The sequence below is a fragment of the Rutidosis leptorrhynchoides genome, chromosome 9, assembly GCF_046630445.1.
Source record: "Rutidosis leptorrhynchoides isolate AG116_Rl617_1_P2 chromosome 9, CSIRO_AGI_Rlap_v1, whole genome shotgun sequence".
NCBI lineage: Eukaryota > Viridiplantae > Streptophyta > Magnoliopsida > Asterales > Asteraceae > Rutidosis > Rutidosis leptorrhynchoides.
In genome coordinates, this window is record NC_092341.1 from 312,529,910 (window position 1) to 312,551,979 (window position 22,070).

Genomic DNA, 22,070 nt, shown 5'->3' on the forward strand with positions numbered 1-22,070 from the left:
TGGTAATCTTCCTCTAACTTTATTCATGCTAATAATTAGCTGCTAAATTCTAATCGATTGATTGGTTATTTGATTTTTACATTGAAATACATTAAATAATCGTTATTTTTTTCCATTTTACTTGATGTATATTTGGTTGTCATGTTTGTGGTAGATGGTGTTTGGTTTGTGTTTTTGTAAGATCCTGTTTTCCAGTAGTGTGGGACGCCGTCCAAACAGGTGGGACGCCATCCTAATGTGAAGGACTGGACGCCGTCCTGAAATCTGGACGTCGTCCAGTTGAACTGGTGGGCCAGCTGTGTTCTTTTAGATATTAAATGGGGGTAGTTTGGTCTTTTCACTTGTGGGACGAATCTAAGGCCGCAAGATCAGTTCATGGAGTGCCATTACTCCATTTTCAACCACCACTCCCTATCCACTTAAATTCTAGAAAGAGAAAGTGATTCTTGTTTGAGAAAGCTCAAATCGAGGAGGAAAAAGCTTGTTTCGGGTCAAAGCGTATGCTTTAAAGTTGTTCATCTAGTCCCTAGCTACATTTTGAGTGTAGTGGTAAGTCTTAACCTTGATTTCCTTATTTTAATTGTTTAGGGGTTAGGGTTTGGGTTAGTGATGAACATAAAACCCATTTGTTAGTAATTTGGGGGTTTTTGAGTAAGTTTGAGTCATGAGGACTCAAAGATGACTAACCTAGGGTTTTGAAATGTTAAATGTGTTTATGAACCTTAAATTGGTTAGTTAACTACTAGCACGCCTAGATGTTATGTATGTGGGTGTTATTCGGGTATGTGGTGACCCGAATGAGTGTGTAAACCTCGAAATGGGTAAAACGGGTCTTTGATGACCTAAGTTGTTAAATAAGTATGTTAACACACTAAACTTGTGATTATATGGGTATTAAGACCATAATTGGCTAGCATTAGGGTTTTGTCGAAGTTGACCCAATTTTAGGGTTAAGTGTGCAAATGGGTCGGAATTGCACCAAGGGTCAAAATGACGCTAGGTTGTTAAGTGAGTTGGTTGACCAACTTGATTGTGTGTTTGATTATGTGCCTAATGTAATAGGTACGTTATGTTGAAGGTTGCAAGCTCGGTTAACTTTCACAAAAGACTATAAGGTGAGTGGAATAATTATACGGGTATGTATATAGTGTATCTATTTGTGTGTTATGGCATGAACCAAAGCGCCGGTAGTGCCATAGCATGTACGAATATGCTATGATGTGAACCAAAGCGCCGGTAGCATCTTGACATATATGTTGTAGTGTGAACCTGTGATGACCCGGAAATTTCTGACCAAATTTAAACTTAATCTTTGTATGAATAACATTTTCGACACGATAAACAAAGTCTGTAAAACTGAATCTCAAAATTTTTGAACTATTTTCATATATTCAAATACCTTTCGGTTGTTCTCGACGATTCGCGAACAATTATATGTATATAGATACATATATATACTATAACTTGAAAACGTAACAATATATTAATTTTTTTTTATACCGTACATTAAACTTATTGGTTTAAATATTTATTTGAATATATATGATAAGTTGGAATATTAATTGTATGAATAACTTACGACGTATATTTAAAACGTGTTTATAAATGTTGAAAATATATATTAACTTGGTCATAAAACGATTTGTTATTATATATATATATATTAACAAATAGCGAGACAATGATTTATAGAAGTAAATGACCAAAACACTCGAAAGTTTAAAATACACTTTGAATGATATAGTTTATTGATAATTTAAGACTATATTTTGACAAAAGTACGAGTCACAAAACGTAAATTGCGAGTTTTCTAAGCGTACGAAAATGCGTTCGAGAAACCGGAACCGGGACATAAGTCGAGTGACAACGTACGAGTCATCGGAACGAAAATTACAAGTTAACTATGCACATGAATTTAATATAATATATAATTAATTATTTAAATTATATATATTATATATATTATATTTAATTATGTCGACAAACAAGAAAACAAAAAATATTTGAGCTGGATCTGACGGTCATGCGATCGCATGAGAAATAGGCATAAAACCCATGCGATCGCATGGGCATCAGAATCAGGCCACATTATAAAGCTCAATTATTCGGTTCAGTTTTGCACACACAATTCACTTCTCTCGATCTCTCAAGCATATAAATACAAAAAATATTTATTATTAATTTTATTATTATTATTATTATTATTATTATTATTATTATTATTATTATTATTATTATTATTATTATTAAGATTAATATTATTATTACTCTTATTAATTATTAGTATTATTAATTATTAATTAGTAATATACATAAAATACTACGACGAGGTTATGAGCGTGTCACTTTCAAAAATGGGTTTTTGAGCGGGATAAAGTTAAGGAAATTATGGGTTATAGCTATGGAGGTTATGAGTAATGTTCATGGGTATTATTTACAAGTCAAACCTACTGTTATCATCTATGTTGCGTCTACGTACTTTTCTGCAATATTGAATCACAATATTGATACGTAAGCATTTATATTTTATCTTTTATATACTAAAGTGTATCCATGTCTAGTGCTCGAGTATATATATTTATGCATGCTCGTATGCAAAATTTCGTCGTTAAACAGTTTATGATGAATCACGAATTAAATACATATATTACTGGTAAAAGGTATATGATATGCATGTTTTTGGAAAGCTGGCAAAAAATCAATGACTTTTCATTTAGATATCGAATAGTTTCGATGAACGGATTAAAAGATATGATCAACTGAATTATGATTGACGTTAATTGAAATTGCTTTTGAATCTGCAATTAAGATTTAAACAACTTGTTTACGAGATTGATAAATTGAATTTTTGAATATTACCAACCGAGTAAATGAATCCTTATATAAGGTACGTCTCATTTTGTTAAACAACTGTCAAAATTGACTTTTTGAAACGACTTTGGATAACTTTTGTATGTCGATCTCGAGCATTAGGATTATGATACACTATGACCTGACCAAGCTTGATAGACATTTATTGACCAACATATGTTCTATAGGTTGAGATCTACGATTATTTGATATTTCGAGTTTCGGTCACATTACGATGAACAACTTTATGTGCTGCTAAGGTGAGTTTCATATGATCCCTTTTACTCAATACATTTTTGGGCTGAGAATACATGCAATTTATTTTAAACGCAATGGTCACAAGTACATACTAAATTCTACACTGAGTTTGAACCGAAAATCCCTTAGCTTTGGTAACTAGTAACTGTCGGTTATAAGAACCGATGGGCGCGAATAGAGGTATATGGATCCATAGGGCTTGATATCCCCGTCTGAGCTAGAGCACTATCCTTTTAACGGACGTATGCTATTTGAGAAGCGTACACGTTGGTTTGCGTGTATTATTAAGATGATTATACAAAGGGTATAAATTATATATACGTTAAGTTTAGTTACCAGGGTGCTCAATTTCGTAGAATATTTTGATAAACGTTTCGGATGAAACAACTGAAATCTTGTGATTCACCTTTATATACAGATTATGCGAAACACTAAAACTATGAACTCACCAACCTTTGTGTTGACACTTGTTAGCATGTTTATTCTCAGGTTCCCTAGAAGCCTTTAGCTGTTTGCTTATATGTTAGACAAGCTATGTGCATGGAGTCTTACATGGCATATTTATCAAGGAAACGTTGCATTCACCAAATCATCACCATGTATCTTATTTTGACTGCATTGTCAATGGAATTACTATTGTAAACTATTATTTACGGTAATTGTCTATATGTAGAAATCATCAGATGTCGAAAACCTTTGATTTAAATATTCATATATGGTATGCCTTTTCAAAAGAATGCAATATTTACAAAACGTATCATATAGAGGTCAAATACCTCGCAATGAAATCGATGAATGACGTGTTCGTCCATATGGATTTGGAGCGATCGTCACAGAACCAAAGCGCCGGTAGCACTAAAGTGTAACTCCATTAATTCACACATTTGTAATAGAAACACACACATAAGAATTGAAAAAACATATGTAACTCCATTAATTCACACATTTGTACACACACACAGATAGAGAGAGAGTGAGTGAGTTGAAATATGGATACCTCAAGTGAAAGATCTGGGTCCAGTGTGGTTATTGTATTAGCAACTCCTCCTTGATTCATCATAAACACCACCTGCCAACAACAATATAAAATATCATTAGCTTAAAACCTCAAGTTTAATTGACTTACAAATATCATCCCTAAAAAAATACAGCTCCAAATTCATCATTACAATAACAAATAGTAAAACGAAAATCCTAAAAATATATAATAAAAAAATTCAGACATTTTAACCAATCGTATACGCATCATACATAATGATAAAAAACACTCTAATGAACACAAAGAAACTTACCTGGAGAATACGTGTTAGCGTTAGCAAATAAGCCAATCAACATTTTCGCAAGAACGTAAAGTTGCGTTGGATTGATGGAAGCTAAGTAGTTAACATGTCTTTCCTTCCTTATCTATTCACTACATCACAAACAACAACATTTTAAACATAATTTCTTAATCATTCTTTCTATGAATCTCATTCATTGTAATTGGAAGCTGTAAGAAATGTGAAACACATTCGTTGACACAAATACTATGTCAACCCCATTTCCATAATATGGAATATTGAAACAACGGTTTGTTCGATGATGGGTCCTGAAATCGGTGGAGTCGTTTCCAACTCTAAAGACAGCACCGAACCACTTCCAAAGCAACCAAGTCAGTTAACAATTATCAACAATATTTATATTGCCTAAAATTACAATGAACCATCGTAAACTGAAGCGCAAAACAACAAATGAACATAAGGCAATTAGGATGTAAGCAAAAGAAAGTTACTGTTTAACACATGGCACGACTACAACCAAACACCACGGTGGCTATTAAATCCTATCAAGTATGGTATAAAACCACACAAAATCACTATTACAACAATAAAAAGACCTATTAATTATATTACAATTGAACATAAACAAATATACATCTCCAAAATTAAAAATAAATTAGACAAAATAGTTTTTACTTACATCGAGGGTTTTTGGTGAATCGAAACAACCCTAAGTTACCGACAACAGGCATATCGATTACAATAGCAATAGAGTACGTTTGCAAACTATCGACTGAATGATATAGCTTTCAAATAAATCGTACGAAGTATTCGTCAAATCCCCAGTTGGTTTTGAAAAATCAAAAACGTCGTTTCATGATTTCGTTTAAGGCGGCGATTTACACCAGAAACCACCAAAATGGCGATTAGCTAAAACCCTAACCCGGTCGGTAACAAAACACCGACGGCGAGACATTGGTGGCGATGGATACGATGTTTGGTGGCGGTGGGGACGGAGACGATACGATCTACAGAGTAATGGGTAAGTTGGAGAAATCGTGAGAAGGATCCAGAGGAAGAAACGGGTGGAGAAGTATGAAGAAAATCTAATTATAAAATATCTATTATTGTAAAAAGATGAAAGTACCCTTAGACCATTCGTAACGGTAGGGGCATGGGTTGAGAGCGTGAGTTACTTTTTGATGACTAGGACGTGTGAGTGGTTTGAGTGAAGTAGTGGTGATGTGGGTTTGTGGTGTGGGTTAGTGGTGTGAGTTAGTGGAATAGTGATGTGACATTTTATATTTAATTTTTGTGATATTTTTTCATATATATACATAAATATATACTACTAGCATGTAATATTGTAAGTTATAAATATATAAGGAGTAATATATTGTAAATATAAATATAAATATAAATATAAAGTATAAATATATACGGAGTAAAATATAAATTTATAAATATAAAATATAAATACAATACCTACTTCCTAATCTCTCTCTCTCTCCTTCCATCTTCTTCATCTATGTATCTGCATCTTCTTCTTCTTCTTCTTCCATATTTATTAGATATATTATTTATATAAATAATATAAATATATACACTACTTCTATATATCTATATCTTCTTCTTCTATCTTCTTTTTCTATCTTCTTCTTCCTCCACGTGGCCCAATCGAAATCACCCACACCCGTGAGCTTCCCCGTCGCCAACCCACGGTTCAGCCTCACGCCCCTGGTCCCGCCCCTCACCCACGCACTGTTACGGCTGCGACGATGGCGTGGCCGGTTGCCATGTATGCCCCCACGGCGTGAGCAACCCACCGTTACAATCGGTCTTATTGGTGAACAGTGAAAGGATTTGGTCAATTGTAATATTATAAATATAAATATAAATATAAATATAAATTTAGATGTAATAGTTCAGGTGTGTTGACTTTTTATTGTTGGCCTGCATTAAGGAACATATAAAGTATGGTCCGAGTGTGTTGAATTTATTCTTTTAGGAATTTTTGTAAGTACGCATCGCTTATGCTGTCTGTTTATGTTCTATTTGTTTCTAAGAAGACAGATAGATTAATAATCTTCTAGACGAAATGAGTAAGATATTGAACTAAAGGCTCGGATAACAGATGCCACAGGGATTATGATGGACCACGTTGAAAAGGTAACAATTTCCTTTTCTTGTTTGACTGCTGTATATGGTGCGCGTCACGTGTTCTGTTTTCATTATGGCTCATAATGAGTTGACATAAATGTTGCGTCACAAGCAATGTATTATTTATATCCAATGTATTTTAGGGTAGACTTCGTATCATATATATCAGGAATCAACTAGGATCGGTGAATCCTCACCAACAGTGGCATTGGTGTTTCTAACAAAGGTATACGATTTTATGGTACTTATATCAGTGATTTAAAGGTAAAACAAAGCTTTACGAATGTTAAGTTCATTGAAATTGTATGGAGTACATGGTAGTAGTGAATTTCTGTGTATGGTATTTTGCTAGTTGAAGAATGTTATCAAGACTTTGTTTTGTGGTTTGAATCGTTCAAAGAATTGTCCTTATGCGAGTTGAACGGACTAGGGTAAAGTATTACCCAATCACATCTATTGAAAAATATAACTGTAAGCATCATTATTTCATTATTTAACTATACATCTGAGTAAAAAGCTGTTTTGCTTCCCCGGGTAGCCTGAACAGGAAAACTTATCAGTTTATTCGTTTTACTCCCATTTCTTGACACAAGATTTTAGGTATTAAATCATCACCAATAACAGATAACCTTGAACTTTTTATTACAGCCAAGTATATTTATATATTAACCGTGTTCCGCGAGATGTATTCAAATGATGAAACAACGTTATTGATGTTTTCATAGAAATAAGCTCTTTTTATACAGGTTTGGATCACGGTAAAAGCTAGAGTTTGTAGTGGACAAGACGGAAAATCTTCACTTTAATGTAAAAACACTTCTCCTTGAACAACTATAGCTTCTAGTCATTGTGAAAAAAGTTAAAGACGGAAATTTTTAAACCATTTAATTCATACGCGAACAGGTCAATTTGAAAGTTATGTTTTTTTTTTTCTTTTTTTTTTCTTTTCTTATTAACCGTAGCTTGTGCAGGTCTCAAATGCTGAAATTTACATATTACTTATCTTGTTGGTTCTTTATCACTGTAAGTGCACCCGATTCTAAAGTCATTTCCCAAACCACTTGCTGACATGTCATCATTTTGTCTGTTCACAACTTCCTTTCAATTGCTAGCAGTTGCCCTGTAAGTGGATCAAACCTATAGTACTAAAAATGTTTATGACCAAATCAGTATGTTTTCCAGTTGTGATGAATCTTGTTTGATTAATGTCATATAGTTGGAAAAATAGCATACAGATAATCAAAACCAAGATGTGTCTTAATATACTATTAAGCAACTGCTACTTTGAGATGAAAGATAGATACCAAAATTCGGTAAAACAGTAAAACATCATATATGGTAGAACATTTTTAACATCAATTTAACTACCTCGAAGAACTTCTATAACAAAAAGAATCAACAACGCTAAATCGTTAACCTTTTTTGTTCGTACTTATGCAATTATGTATCGCTTCTATCATATATACAATCAAGGCTCGCGTAAAAGTTAATCTTTCTTCTCTATTGAGACGTAAAATAATGTCTTCATAGAACGACAAATCTACAAACTAACACAGATTATATACAGCCACCACAAATTTTAACATATCTCAAAGTGACCTCTTAGTTAAAGGGTTTATCTCATACTGATAGACGGCTGTTTCGTCCTAATATAAATATCTTTTTTAGTACTTTTACCAACATACATTTTTATCTAAGGAAAGCAATCAAAGCTGTATTTGTTGATCATTACATTTCTGCTTGCTCTGATTTGGTTTTAATTGTACTTTTTTACTTACCTTATTTTTGGATTTATCTTTATTAAACATCATCAATACACATATATAACATTCAAAACCAAATCTTTAGAATTCAATTTAGCTAAAGAACATGAATACACACAAGCTTGAGGTTGCAGGTACTCAAAGTATGTGTCATAAAGTACAGTTAAGCGACTGCTACCTCCCATAAATAGTTAAAGGTTTAGATTTGCGTTACCACTGTTCGACCACAGTTAATGTCAGTTTATGTACCTTAATCAACTTCTTTAACAAAAATTATCAACGACATATATATTTAAAATTTCACGATTGATTTTCTGTGTCTGTGTTATATATATGTACAACACTTCGCGTAATTGTAAACCAACAAATAACACAAAATGACACATTTCTTATCATATGAAGGGTTATGAATAATTTTAATTCTCCTTTGCATAGTGCAAGATTCATCCATATCATAAGTTGATTACACCACAATAATATTAAAAATAAACTTAAATTCCAATTGATAAAATACTTTTAGAAATGTACATTTCTAAAAGATACATCTATCTCTACTCTCTACAAACAAACAACAGAAAGTAACTCTCAAATTACCCTTCTACTTATTATCTTGACTTAACCTCACTATAAAGCACCAAATGTTCTCTTAATCATCTCCACCATACTTAGTGTACACTCCTTAATCATTTGGAAACATTCCATCATCATTGGTAAACACTTGTTTCCACTCGAACCGTTAGCTTTTGAACTTGAAAGACTATTCAATAGCGCTTTGTCTAACGACATATTTGTGAACAGTTCTCGAAGTTCAGGCTTTTCTTTGTCAATAGAATAACATCTGAACTTCGGGTTTGGAATATATGTACCCTCTTCTTTCATGATATCTTTTAGACTTGTGTAGGTGTGTTGTGACATATTGAAAACAAGAACACAAATACAAACTAAAATGGGGTTAAAGAAGGATTATAATAATGCTTGTATCTATATAAAGATTTAAGGTTTTGTGAGTGACACTAAAACATGACTTAACATGTGACGTAGTGTCATGAGAAGAAAAAGCCAAAAAAAATCTTGGTAATAATAATCATTACAAAAGGAATTAAACTTGTCAAATAATTTGTTTTTTTTTCTCTTGTATTTGCTGAATTTTGAGTTTACGGTGGCAGGTGAGGTGGTGATGTAGGCGGCGTAGGTGGTGGAGATGGAATCGGTGATGGTGGAGCAGCCTGTGAATCAGGAGAATCATCACAACATAAGTCGCATGGTGAATTAGATGAAGTATGCGAACGAGATGGGGTACCCGGTTGTGGTGGTGTAGGAGCAGTATGGTAAACAAGATCATCACAGTAAGTTGATAAAGGAGATATATTTGGTGATGACTTAGATGTAGAGCCATTAAAGGGAAAAAGATACTCATCAAATTGAGCATGACGAGTCGTATAAACACGCTTGGTAGATAAATCAAGGCACTTATATCCTTTATGTTGAGAACTATAACCAATGAAAACACATGGAGCACTTCTTGGAGCAAGTTTATGAGAAGAGTAATCTCGAAGATACGGATATACACAACAACCAAATACTCGAAAATTGCCATAGTGTGGTGGTGACGAAAAAATTAATTCATATGGAGAGACATTTTGTAACAATTTAGTTGGAAGACGATTTATAATGTGAACTGCGGTGCTAAAAGCATGAACCCAATAAGTTGATGGAACATGAGCATTAAACATAAGAGCAAGTCCCGTTTCTACAATATGTCGATGTTTGCGTTCAGCACGCCCATTTTGTTGTGGCGTGTACGGGCATGAAAAACGATGATGTGTTCCATTCGAGGCTAAAAGTGATCGTACTTGATGATTAGTAAATTCGGTTCCACCATCGGATTGAAAAGTTTTAATTTTGCATGAAAATTGCGTTTGAACCAAATTAATAAATGTAGTAAAAATCTGATAAAAGTCAGACTTTGCCTTCATCGGATAAAACCAAGAAAACCTGGAATAATCATCAATAAACACCACATAATATCGAAAACCATCAATAGATGAAACAGGAGCAGGGCCCCATAAGTCACAATGTACCAAATCTAAAATATGTAAAGCACGTTTAGAATTAACATCAAAAGGTAAACGTTTGCTCTTGGATAATTGACAAGAGGAACATAAATGTGGCGAAGGTAATAAGGATGTAACATTAACACATCCTGATTTATTCAAAATAGAAATAACCTCATAAGATACGTGGCCTAATCTATTATGCCAAAGTTCAAAAGAAGCCCGAGTATGTTGAGAAGAAAGCTTGGCCAAAAATGCTAAGTGTCCTTGCTCAAGAACATAAAGGCCATTCCTACGTTTTCCTTGTGCTAGAGTCGCCTTGGTTTGGCGGTGCTGAATATAAAACATAGGATTAGAAAATAATACATCAACATTGTTATCTTGTGTAAGTTTACTAACCGAAAGTAAACTTTTAGTGAGATTCGGAACAACAAGTATATCAAGTAAGGAAATATGTGGAGTAATAGATGAACTACCAATATGTGAAATATGCGATTGTTCACCGTTTGCAAAAGTAACAGATTCATTACCAGAGTATGGAGTGGCATGATCAAGATGAGAAGCTTGAGACGTCATATGCGAAGAGGCGCCTGTATCAACATACCAATCGGGAACCGAAGTGTTGCATTGGGCTTGAAAAGCTTCGGCAAGATTAGCATCAATCATGGATGGTTGTTTAGCAAAGGTGGATAAATCAGGACATTGACTAGCATAATGTCCCTCTTTGCGACATAATTGACACCGAGGCACACGCTTGTAACCACGACCACGCCCTCTAGAGTATGAACCCCGAGAATAGCTCCTGCCATTACCACGAAATACTTGTGATTCAGATCGAGACGACATAGTGTTAAAAGCAACAGGAGGAGCAGCAGTTTCGGTGACAGTTTGCAAAAATAATTCGTGACCTTCTGCTTGGGAAATAAGATCACGAAAACTGGGTCGAGGCTTGATGAGTCGTTGCGTGGTCGAAAAAGTCTCAAAGGAAGATCCGAGACCACATAAAAACCAGTGTATTTTATCGTCTTCATTTGGATTGTGACCGATGGCCTGTAATTGATCACAAATACCTTTAAACTTACGAGCAAAATCCGCAACAGAGGAAGACCCTTTCTTTAATTGCCGAAGAGAGTCTCGAAGTGTATGGCTGCGTTCAAGAGAAACATGTTGATAAGCATTTTCGAGTGCAGTCCATACATCACGAGAGGTGATACAACCAAGAGTTTCGGCCATGGCCTCCTCCGATAAAGAGGATTGAATCAGAATGAGTGCACGCTGATCACCAGCAATCCAGGAGGCGAGTGCAGGATTAGGTGATGGAATATCATCAACAATGATTGTAGGTGACGGTTTAGGTATCGATCCATCAACGTAGCCGGTTAATTTTTGATAAGATAACAGAGGGAGCATTTGTTTTTGCCATAGAAGGTAATTAGTGGATGATAGTTTGATTGGAAGCATATGAAGAATTGTAGAGAGTGGTAGGGGAGCATCATCATTGCTGGAAGAAGATGATGAAGAATGGCTCATGGTGCAGGCGTCGAAAAGAACAGAGGAAAAAGAAAACGGCGGCCAGGAAGTTTTAGTCTGATACCATATTAGGTTTTGATAAATCTCTCTTAATTGAGAGTAATTATATTCCACTAAATATATAGATACAAAACATAACAAGTTTCCTAAAGACTAGGAGATTAGGAGATACATACAATATTTTCTATAAATAAAATTACAACAATATTGATTCTAGAAAGTTCTATATATATGCTTTTACATACATATATGCGTGCATATACATACCATTTATCATGTGACTCTAAAGTATTTTTAAAAATTAAAATATATAGACTCATGTGTTCTTAACGTTAGCTCATGAATTTAACGCATTCCTATTACGTATGTCTTTTACATAAATGGAGTTAAAGTTTAATTGTTCTTTTCCAAAGGCATACTTGCTTGTAATGATTTTTATTTTCAAATTATTTTTCATTAATTTTTTGATGAGTTACAAAATAAATTGTCACATTTTGTGTAACTTAATTTTTGGCACTTTTTCAGTTTGAGTTCGAATTTAAATAAAATAATAAAAAGAAAGAAAAATTGAGCTTTTTCCTATAGTTGCATACTTGCACTATTACTTCAAATGAAAAAAAAAAAAAAAATGATGATTTAATATGGTAATTTTAAATTTGTAGATTTTAAAAGGTGAAATCAAATGGGCGGGTCGAACTAATCAAATGGAAATGGTAACATGAACATCCACTATGAACATTTTATTCATAAGATTTAAGTTAATAGAAGAGTTTTGTTAGAGTGGAGATGATTTTATTAATATTTATATATTTAAGTATTAAATATTAATTAAATTATGTTTATAGAAATCAAGACCCATCTCAAAAATCTAAGTATTTAGAATAAAGCAAAAAAAAAAAAAAAAAAAAGGATTATTAGGCGCAAACGAATAATATAAGTTATTTATTGACCTTTAGGCCTAAACGAATAATATAAACTATCTAAAAATGGCCTTAGTCTTGTTAGAATTCTAGTGAAATTTGATTACTTTTGTTTTTGGATGTTTGATTGTTGTTTTTGGCCTATTGTGTTTCGCATTAGTTGCTTCAATTGCGTTTTCTCTAGATTCCATGTTTCTCAAATCTCCGTTTGTGTCCGTATATATTAATTTTTTTTTACCCCCCTAAAAACCAAACCAAGTGCCCCGAGCAGTCGATCGGGCTGCTCCTTTGGGCCGCCTCATATATATATATATATATATATATATATATATATATATATATATATATATATATATATATATATATGTGTGTGTGTGTGTGTGTGTGTGTGTGTGTGTGTGTGTGTGTGTGTGTGTGTGTATGTATACATATATGTGTGTATGTATACATATATGTGTGTATGTATACATATATGTGTGTATATATATATATATATATATATATATATATATATATATATATATATATATATATATATATATATAGGGCAGGATCAATGGGGAAGTAACCAATCGGGGGGAAGCGGGGGGAAACAAATTTTATTTTTTTTCGTTTTTTTTTTGGAATTTCTTTTTCCAGGCATCAAGATCACACGAAAATATGAACATTTAGAAAAGACACTTCGTGATGAATGTCATTATTTAGGCGAAAAAATGATCGACAAAAATAGCATTCAAGATAATATTGTTCGTGAAGAATGTTAACGTTTTTTTTTCCCATGTTTTGTGAAGTAAAATTTAGACCGATTTAGAGTTTAGGGTTTAGTGTTTAGTGTTTTGGGTTTATTCCATAAACCCATAACACCAAATCTTAAACCCTAAATCATAAACCCTAAACTCTAAATCGTTCGTGTTAAAAACTCAATCTAAATCCCAAATCTAAACCCTAAATCTAAATCCTAAACCCTAAATTTCTAAACCCTAATATCTAAACCCTATAAACCCTAATATCTAAACCCTAATATCTAAAACCTCTACATATGCTCGAAAAACACGATAATTGTTATATGTTAGTTCTTCGAGTGTTTTTCTGCCAAAATAAAAACATTTATCACAAAGTGTCTTTATTAAATGTTCATATTTTCATCCAATCTATAATGTTCGTGAACAAAGTTTTTTCAAAAAACGAAGAAAAAAAAAGATTTTGCTTCCCCCCCTTTTCCCCCGATTGGTTACTTCCCTCTTGATCCTACCAATATATATATATATATATATATATATATATATATATATATATATATATATATATATATATATATAGAGAGAGAGAGAGAGAGAGATTTAATCAAGAGGGAAACACTTTTTAGGGGGGGTGAAGTGGGGGGAAGTAATTTTTTTTTTGTTTTTTTCGATTTTTTTTCCAAGCATCAAGATCACATGAAAAATATGAACATTTAAAAAAGACACTTTGTGATGAATGTTATTATTTTGGTGGTAAAACGCTCGAAGAAAAAAATAAAAACATTCAATACATTGAATGTTTTGATTCTGAGTTTTTTTTAAGGGGTTAGAAATGAGGGTTTAGATAGTGTTTACGTAATGGTAAACACTATGGAGTCTTTATGTAATGGTTTGTGTTGGTGATTTTAGTGTTATCAACAATCATTTTAGTTAATTGGGATTTACTAGAAAGCAAAGGCTTATCGTATTAAGCTCAATAACGAGTTTGGAGAGTGCGGAGTGCACGCTCGTTCGAGTTAATTCAATAAGGTCTTGGAAATTACATCTTTTGATGAAAGGTAACCATGAATGGTTACATCATTTCATGAAGAGGGATGTTATTTTCTAAAAGGTTTAAACGAAGAGTTGCATCTTTTCGTTGAAAGGTTGCATATTTACATTGAAGGGTTACATCCTTTCGTCGCACTTTTTCACCTCTTATATATAGAGGAATTTGCTTTCATTCTAAAAAAATAGAAAACACACACATACTCTCTAACAATTTGATCAGTGATTTCATTGCCAAAAACACTGATTGCGTTCTTGTCTTATCCCTGTAAAGATTTCGTGCAACCGAGGCAATCGTAGGGTCGAAATACTTTATAGAGAAAGTGAACACACGATTCAAGAACGAATCCGGCAGTCAATTCTAACCCTCATTTCTAACAAATCTATAAAGTATTTAATTATAATGATAAAGATGAATCCGTGAAACATATATGGGATTTGAGATGGTACTTTCGTGTTACTGATCCTTTTATGAATTGGAACAAGAGTATTATATCTAAATTCGGAAAAGGATAAGGAAATAGAAATAGATGGACGTTTGGATTGCTACCGGGAAAGGACCGTCTAACATGCATGCACCGGGCACACCGGAACAATTTATAAGGTGATGGACTTTGAAAACAAGAAAAGTAATTGGATAGTAGAAGATTCAAATAGATGGAGGATCTTGATTCCATCCAAATCACAGGATTGATTATGGCATGTGGATGGTTTGAAAAAGTGTTACTCCCATTGATTTATTATGACGGTGGACAAGCACATGCAAAGGATTGATCGACCGTGCACAAATCAAGTACACATATCTATTCCTTTTTATATCGAGTTATGATTAAATATTCTCCACTTCTTGTTTGGATTTGGTGACTGTCCAAGGAATATGAATTTTAATATATATATTTATAAAGACTCGGTTTTCCAAGTCTGATGCATGTACATATAGAATATGAATTGGATGGATTCGTATTTGATTATGTTACTTGCATAGTGATATATATGAAATATTATTTCTGTTTTCTAAAGAAAAGAAAATTGATTATGACAGTTATGTCGGTTAATGAATCTACAATCATTCGTTTATGAACGTGTTCATTAACTAATTAATGGCGGCAAACATGTTTGGTGTGCTTCAATATTTCTTTGGAAAGTCACTGGATCCCACACAATTTTGGTGGGTGGTTATCATGAATCATAAAATTGCAATATAATTATTACTATGATCACGGTTAATATATGTGATGACACAAGGTATTATGACCACATGATATGATTCTCATAGATCATAAAATATTACCACATAATATTTGGCGGCAGATATAGTTAATAACAAAAAGGGTGGTTAATTACTCCGTGGTTATTAAAAGTCGTAACTTTGTTAAAGGTCACAATGGTTGACAACAAAATGCATACGGTTATGAATTTATGCATGTATCATATCATAAAGGACTGGATAATTATTTAACTTTGTTCACTCACGTATATGCTTGTATATGCTTCTATCCTGTTGCCCAAAATTTATTTTGGAGTATCAATATGATAGAATTTATACATGATTTTCTATACATTGTTGAGTGGTGTCAATAAAAGAAAGTTGTATTATTTTCTTTGGATATTGACATGGAATTCTCTTATGGGTTGTTAACATTGTGATTATTGGTAAGATAACGGATTAATTGGTAACAATTGTTAATTGTTAGGCTATTTAACGGGTGGTGATAATCCGTTGGACAATTCATAAAACAATCTTCACAATTGTGAAGTGATTGTTTTGTTACCAAGTAAAAAAAAAAAAAAAATCCATGAAGTTTTTATTCATTGGTGAGTCATGTCCATAAATTTGATTTTTATCAAAGATGGTACAAGTTAGTGAAATGTATATGTTTCAATATGGAACAAGGATCAGATGTTGCTTAATTGTTTTCAAATACCGGTTTGTTAATGAAATTGGTGATATGATGTATGATATGACATCAAGTGACTAATATAGCATGGTGTTGAAAAGATTAAGCAAGGTCTAGGATAATTTATTGTGATAGGGCTTAAGTATGTTAATACTTGTAAAAGCCAACCATGGATTATGGTTCAGTTCACAATGTGAATCCTTAAAGCATATTAAATGTATTCAGTTTACTATTGATCAAGGAATTATACATCTACAAGTTGTTGGATTTTACTCTTTGTATAGATGATGTATCTTGGATCAAAAGATTGATGTTGAGATTATTGATATTATAAACTTATTGTCATTACTTCTTGGTTATAGAAGTGGATTGGCTAAGGTATGTTTATAATAATAATCTTACCATCTAATGTAATGGTAATAATTGTGTACATAAGGATAATATGGATACATTGTCCAGGGTGTATAAATTATATGTTTACATTGATTACTTGTGGAAAGTGGCCATATACAAGGACTAATCAATCAATTGATTTGAGTACTCACGAGTATCTTATGATATAATAAGAATTTGGTAAGTCCTTGGATCAAAGGATTACTAAAGAAAATTGATTGAAGTCGAAGTGAATGAGAGTAAAGTCCAATTAGATCCCTAGGTATGGGATGTCCTATGACTAAGGCATATAGTCAAATGTACAAGGGAAAATCTAGATACTTATGCCTTAGACGTATTATGTTTCGTGAGTTGATCATGAATGAAGTGATATATGTGGATTTTGTTGTGTTACAACAAAATTTGGCAAAATCACTTGACAAAAGTAATTAGCCCGAGATTTAAGTGCGCACAAGTCGGCTAATGATGTGGGATTGAAGTTCAACCAAATCTTCCAAAGTGAAACGCCCAATTCCCTTCTAGTACAACGCTAGAAGTTGAATTCAATGAGGTAAGCTTACTTTCTGAAGATTGAAACACATAAATATTCTGATCCCAAAGTATGTGTTTAGACCCGTAAGTGGAGTTAGGTTGAAGTTTAACTTCTTAATAGTTCTTTTGAAAAATTGCAAATGCGGGTGCAAGACTAAAAGAGCTACCTATGTGAACATGAAGTTTTGCCGCTTCAATGGAGCTTTGGACTTAGCTGCCAATATGTTCACTGAAGGATTGGGACACATGGCTTATAATAGTGTCAAGATTGTCTTAGAGATATGTAAGAAACTGATGTGTATAGTATTTTATAGTTTTCATATGAATTGAAGGGTTCAATTCTTCGTGAACACCCTGATTTTCGAATTCTCGTAAATATTATACTAAGTGGAAATTCAATTCTTCATGAACATTTCCATTTATGCATTAGTTTGTTCTGTTTGTTTAATTATTTTAGTAAATCAAGGATTACACTAAAATGGGGGGGATTTGTTGGTGATTTTAGTGTTATCAACAATCATTTTAGTTAATTGGGATTTACTAGAAAGCAAAGGCTTATCGTATTAAGCTCAATAACGAGTTTGGAGAGTGCGGAGTGCACGCTCGTTCGAGTTAATTCAATAAGGTCTTGGAAATTACATCTTTTGATGAAAGGTAACCATGAATGGTTACATCATTTCATGAAGAGGGATGTTATTTTCTAAAAGGTTTAAACGAAGAGTTGCATCTTTTCGTTGAAAGGTTGCATATTTACATTGAAGGGTTACATCCTTTCGTCGCACTTTTTCACCTCTTATATATAGAGGAATTTGCTTTCATTCTAAAAAATAGAAAACACACACATACTCTCTAACAATTTGATCAGTGATTTCATTGCCAAAAACACTGATTGCGTTCTTGTCTTATCCCTGTAAAGATTTCGTGCAACCGAGGCAATCGTAGGGTCGAAATACTTTATAGAGAAAGTGAACACACGATTCAAGAACGAATCAGGCAGTCAATTCTAACCCTCATTTCTAACAGTTTGATCCCGAAAAAAGTTGAGGTATTTATTTGGCGTGCAAGATTGGGTCGTATTCCGGTAAAGTTCGAATTAGATAAACGAGCTATCGATTTAAATAGTGTTAGATACCCGATTTGTGATGGAGATATTGAGACCGTGGAGCACATTCTTTTCTCATGTCAAGTGGCAAAAGATGTTTGGTCAAAAGTTTTTAGTTGGTGGGGATATAGTTCGTCTTTATTCGTATTCGAAGATATTTTCAAGGGCACATTTGGCAACCTAGCTTACGACAATAAGAGAGTAATTTGGCAAGCGGTTTGTTGGGTGGTATGTTACATTCTTTGGAAAAATAGAAATGCAAAAGTTTTCAAGAACAAATTCGAGACGATACCATCTTTACTTAATGAGATACAAATCATATCATTCGAATTGATCTCGCGGTGGATTAAAGGTCACAATTTAGAATGGCTTCAATGGTTTTCTTGCCCTTTATCTTGTTAATTGCAACCTTGCAATTCTCAGTTAGGGCTTTTTGTAGTTTAGTTCTTCTTCGTGTAGTTTAGTCCCTTTTCGTGTATTTTCATTGTATTTCGTTGTATTTTTGGTTGCTTTGGTCAACCGTGTACCTTTTCGTGGTTTAATATAAGTCCTTGCTTTTCAAAAAAAGAAAGAAAAAAAGAAATGAGGGTTTAGAAATTAGGAGGTTAAAAATTAGGGTTTAGCTATTAGGGTTTTGGGTTTAGAAATTAGGGTTTAGGGTTTAAAAATTAGGATTTAGATTGAATATTTTAACATGAACGGTTTAGAGTTTAGGGTTTAGGATTTTGGGTTTTGGGTTTAGGGACTAAACTTAAAACACCAAACCCTAAACCCTAAACTCTAAATCGGGCTAAATTTCGAAAAAAATACTTCACACAAGATGAAAACAAAACGATGCAAATAAATTCATAATCAAAACATTCAATGCATTAAATGTTTTCATTTTTTTCTCCCAGCGTTTTACCATCAAAATAATAATATTCGTCACAAAGTGTCTTTTTTAAATGTTCATATTTTTACCTAATTCTGATGTCTGGAAAAAAAAAATCGAAAAAACCAAAATTTAAAAAAAAAATAAATTACTCCCCCCATAAGTGCTTCCCTCTTGATTATGACCTATATATATTATTTATTGATAATAATATTAATATTTAATAATAATAATTAATAATAATAATATTTAATAATAATAATAATAATAATAATAATCAAACGGGTGGGTCGAACTAATGAAATGATAACACGAAAATACGCACGTGTGCTCCCTATTATCAACAATAAATTTAAAAATATCCGCAATCGGATTAGTTCTCCGGTCGACTTTTATTTTCCTTGTCATTGTTCTTGTTTAGATTATCCAAGAGCCATGATGGTTGTCGGCATTTGTTTTTGTTTTTCTTTCCTGCCATTGCTTCCCCTGCTCTGGATCCATTTGTCTTGCGAATCTCGCTGGAGTTTCTCCTACAAAGACCGTTCAGACGACTTCCTTTTGTTTGCATGTGTTTCTTTCATTTTTCTCGTCGTGGTTGGGTTGTTAGTGGATCTGGTTGGTTGTGTTGCTGCCTTGTCGGCTTTGTTTTTCGTTGCCAAAGACTTTTTGGTTCTCCAATTCCAATCATCTTTTTTGGCCAGACGACGAGTGCTGTTGGCACTCTGGTTTTCAGATGGTGGTTTGCTAAGAAATGTAAGATACATCTCCAATTTTCTATTATTTATTCTTGCAAGTATTTTCCTTGTATATAATCAAAATACATATCAACTTAAACTATTAATCACTTTGCATTAACAAAATTTCATTTTACATTAAAACCATTTGCAAAAGATGGTTGTGGCGGTTTGGTGACTAGCCCGTCTGATCCAAAAACGTCTAATTAGTCAGTCAACGCTAAAAAATCAGGTCAAAGTCGGTGAACGTCGTTCAGAAGTCGACTTTTTGTCTGGCCTTATTTTGATGTAAACGAAAATCCCAAGTCCATTTAAAATATAGTTAGAAAAAGCACCTCACATATTTTATAACCCTGTTTAACAGTAATAATTTAGTAATTAATCGTAAATTGTCAAACACCGTCTTTTACTACCCTCATTCATATTTAAATGGTGGCCAAACTACGTTTATTCAGAAGCTAGATAACTAATTCGATTAGTATAGTTTTTTTAAGATAAATTTACCTAATTTCCCATCATGTGCAATTCGCATATACTTATTTAACATAAAAGTTACACTGACGTTAGATATAAGATCAACGTCGTGTTGGTGATTTTAGTGTCATCCAACTAACATTTTAGCTGATTGTGATTTACTAGAAAGCAGGAGTTGACTAGTGATACTTAACATGGGTTCGGTGAGTGCGGAGTGCACGCCTATAAGAGTGAACTAGACACTGGCGCACGGTAATGGCGGGGGTCAAGGGGGCTGCGCCCCCTTGCGGGGTCCAAGGGGCAGCGCCCCTGGCGGGGTCCAAGGGGCAGAGCCCCTGGCTGGGGCCCCGCTCCTTTTTCAACCGTCATAACCATTCATTTGTTAACCGCCTAAACTGTTTTATATAATCAGTTTTGGAAAAACTGCTTTCATTCTTATTCAATTTCATACAGAACGAACACACAAATCTATACACATAAATCGCATTCTTCTTGCCTGGAAACGATTTGCATTTCTAGTCTTATCCCAATTGAAATTTCGTGTAACCCGAGACAAGGAGGGTCGGAATATTCAATTAGGAAAGTGTTTCACGATTCTAGAAATATCCGGATTATCTGTTTACATACCCCGTTTCTATCACGTCGTGCATTTTAAAAACTATAAAGACTATCGGTATAATTTTAAAAAGAAAAGATTAGCTGGTATAATATTGAATAAATAACTGGACCAACGATATAGTGACTAAAATTTATTTAAATGTTCCTATCAATATCACGTGATACTACATATTTGCCATTCATATATTTTTATTTATAATTTTTAGCCTTTCTAAATCTAAAGGATTATTAAATACTATATTTGATAGGTAACTAGGTTTTCAGCCCGTGCGATGCACGACTGCTCAAAAAACCGTTATATATCGACCTGCTGTTTTCGATAACTACATATTGATAACAAAACAAATATGAATCACAACTTAAAGCACAATTAGACTAAGATAGATCATTTAGAAACAAACACTAAAAAAAGTGAGATAAAAACCAATTTACATAGTTATAGTAAAAATGAGATAAGTTTTTGTTTAACAAACTCTTTGGTATACACATTCCTTTTTTAATCTATATATTCAATATCTATATTCATTTATTTTATTCGATTTATTTTATTATCCTCTTTTCAGTTATTGTTTATTGTATTTATTTATTTATATATTTATTTATTTGTTAATTATAGATTAACTGTAGTTAGAAAATTTGAGGATTTGAAATGTGTAAAATCCACTTGTCCTCATCATCTATAATTACTCTCACATTGACAACTATTAACACATTCTTTTTTATATAAGTAAAAAATATAGAATATATATAGATAGATTTTAAATTTATTTATCAAACAACCTAAATATATTTCGAAAATGCTATATAATATAAAAATAAATATAATATTTTCTTTAAAAGCAATAAATTTTATTTAATATACAAAGAA

The 22,070-nt window shown here is 33.0% G+C and overlaps 1 long non-coding RNA gene across 1 annotated transcript; it reads right to left on the bottom strand.

Moving 5' to 3' along the window:
* Nucleotides 1–4,058: 4,058 nt before the first annotated feature.
* LOC139866895 (uncharacterized) lies at nucleotides 4,059–5,499 on the bottom strand. Its single transcript, XR_011765669.1, has 3 exons — nucleotides 5,068–5,499; nucleotides 4,401–4,519; nucleotides 4,059–4,177 (listed from the first exon to the last, which is right to left on the bottom strand). It is a non-coding gene; the product is annotated as an uncharacterized lncRNA (long non-coding RNA).
* Between the last annotated feature and the right edge of the window lie 16,571 nt (nucleotides 5,500–22,070).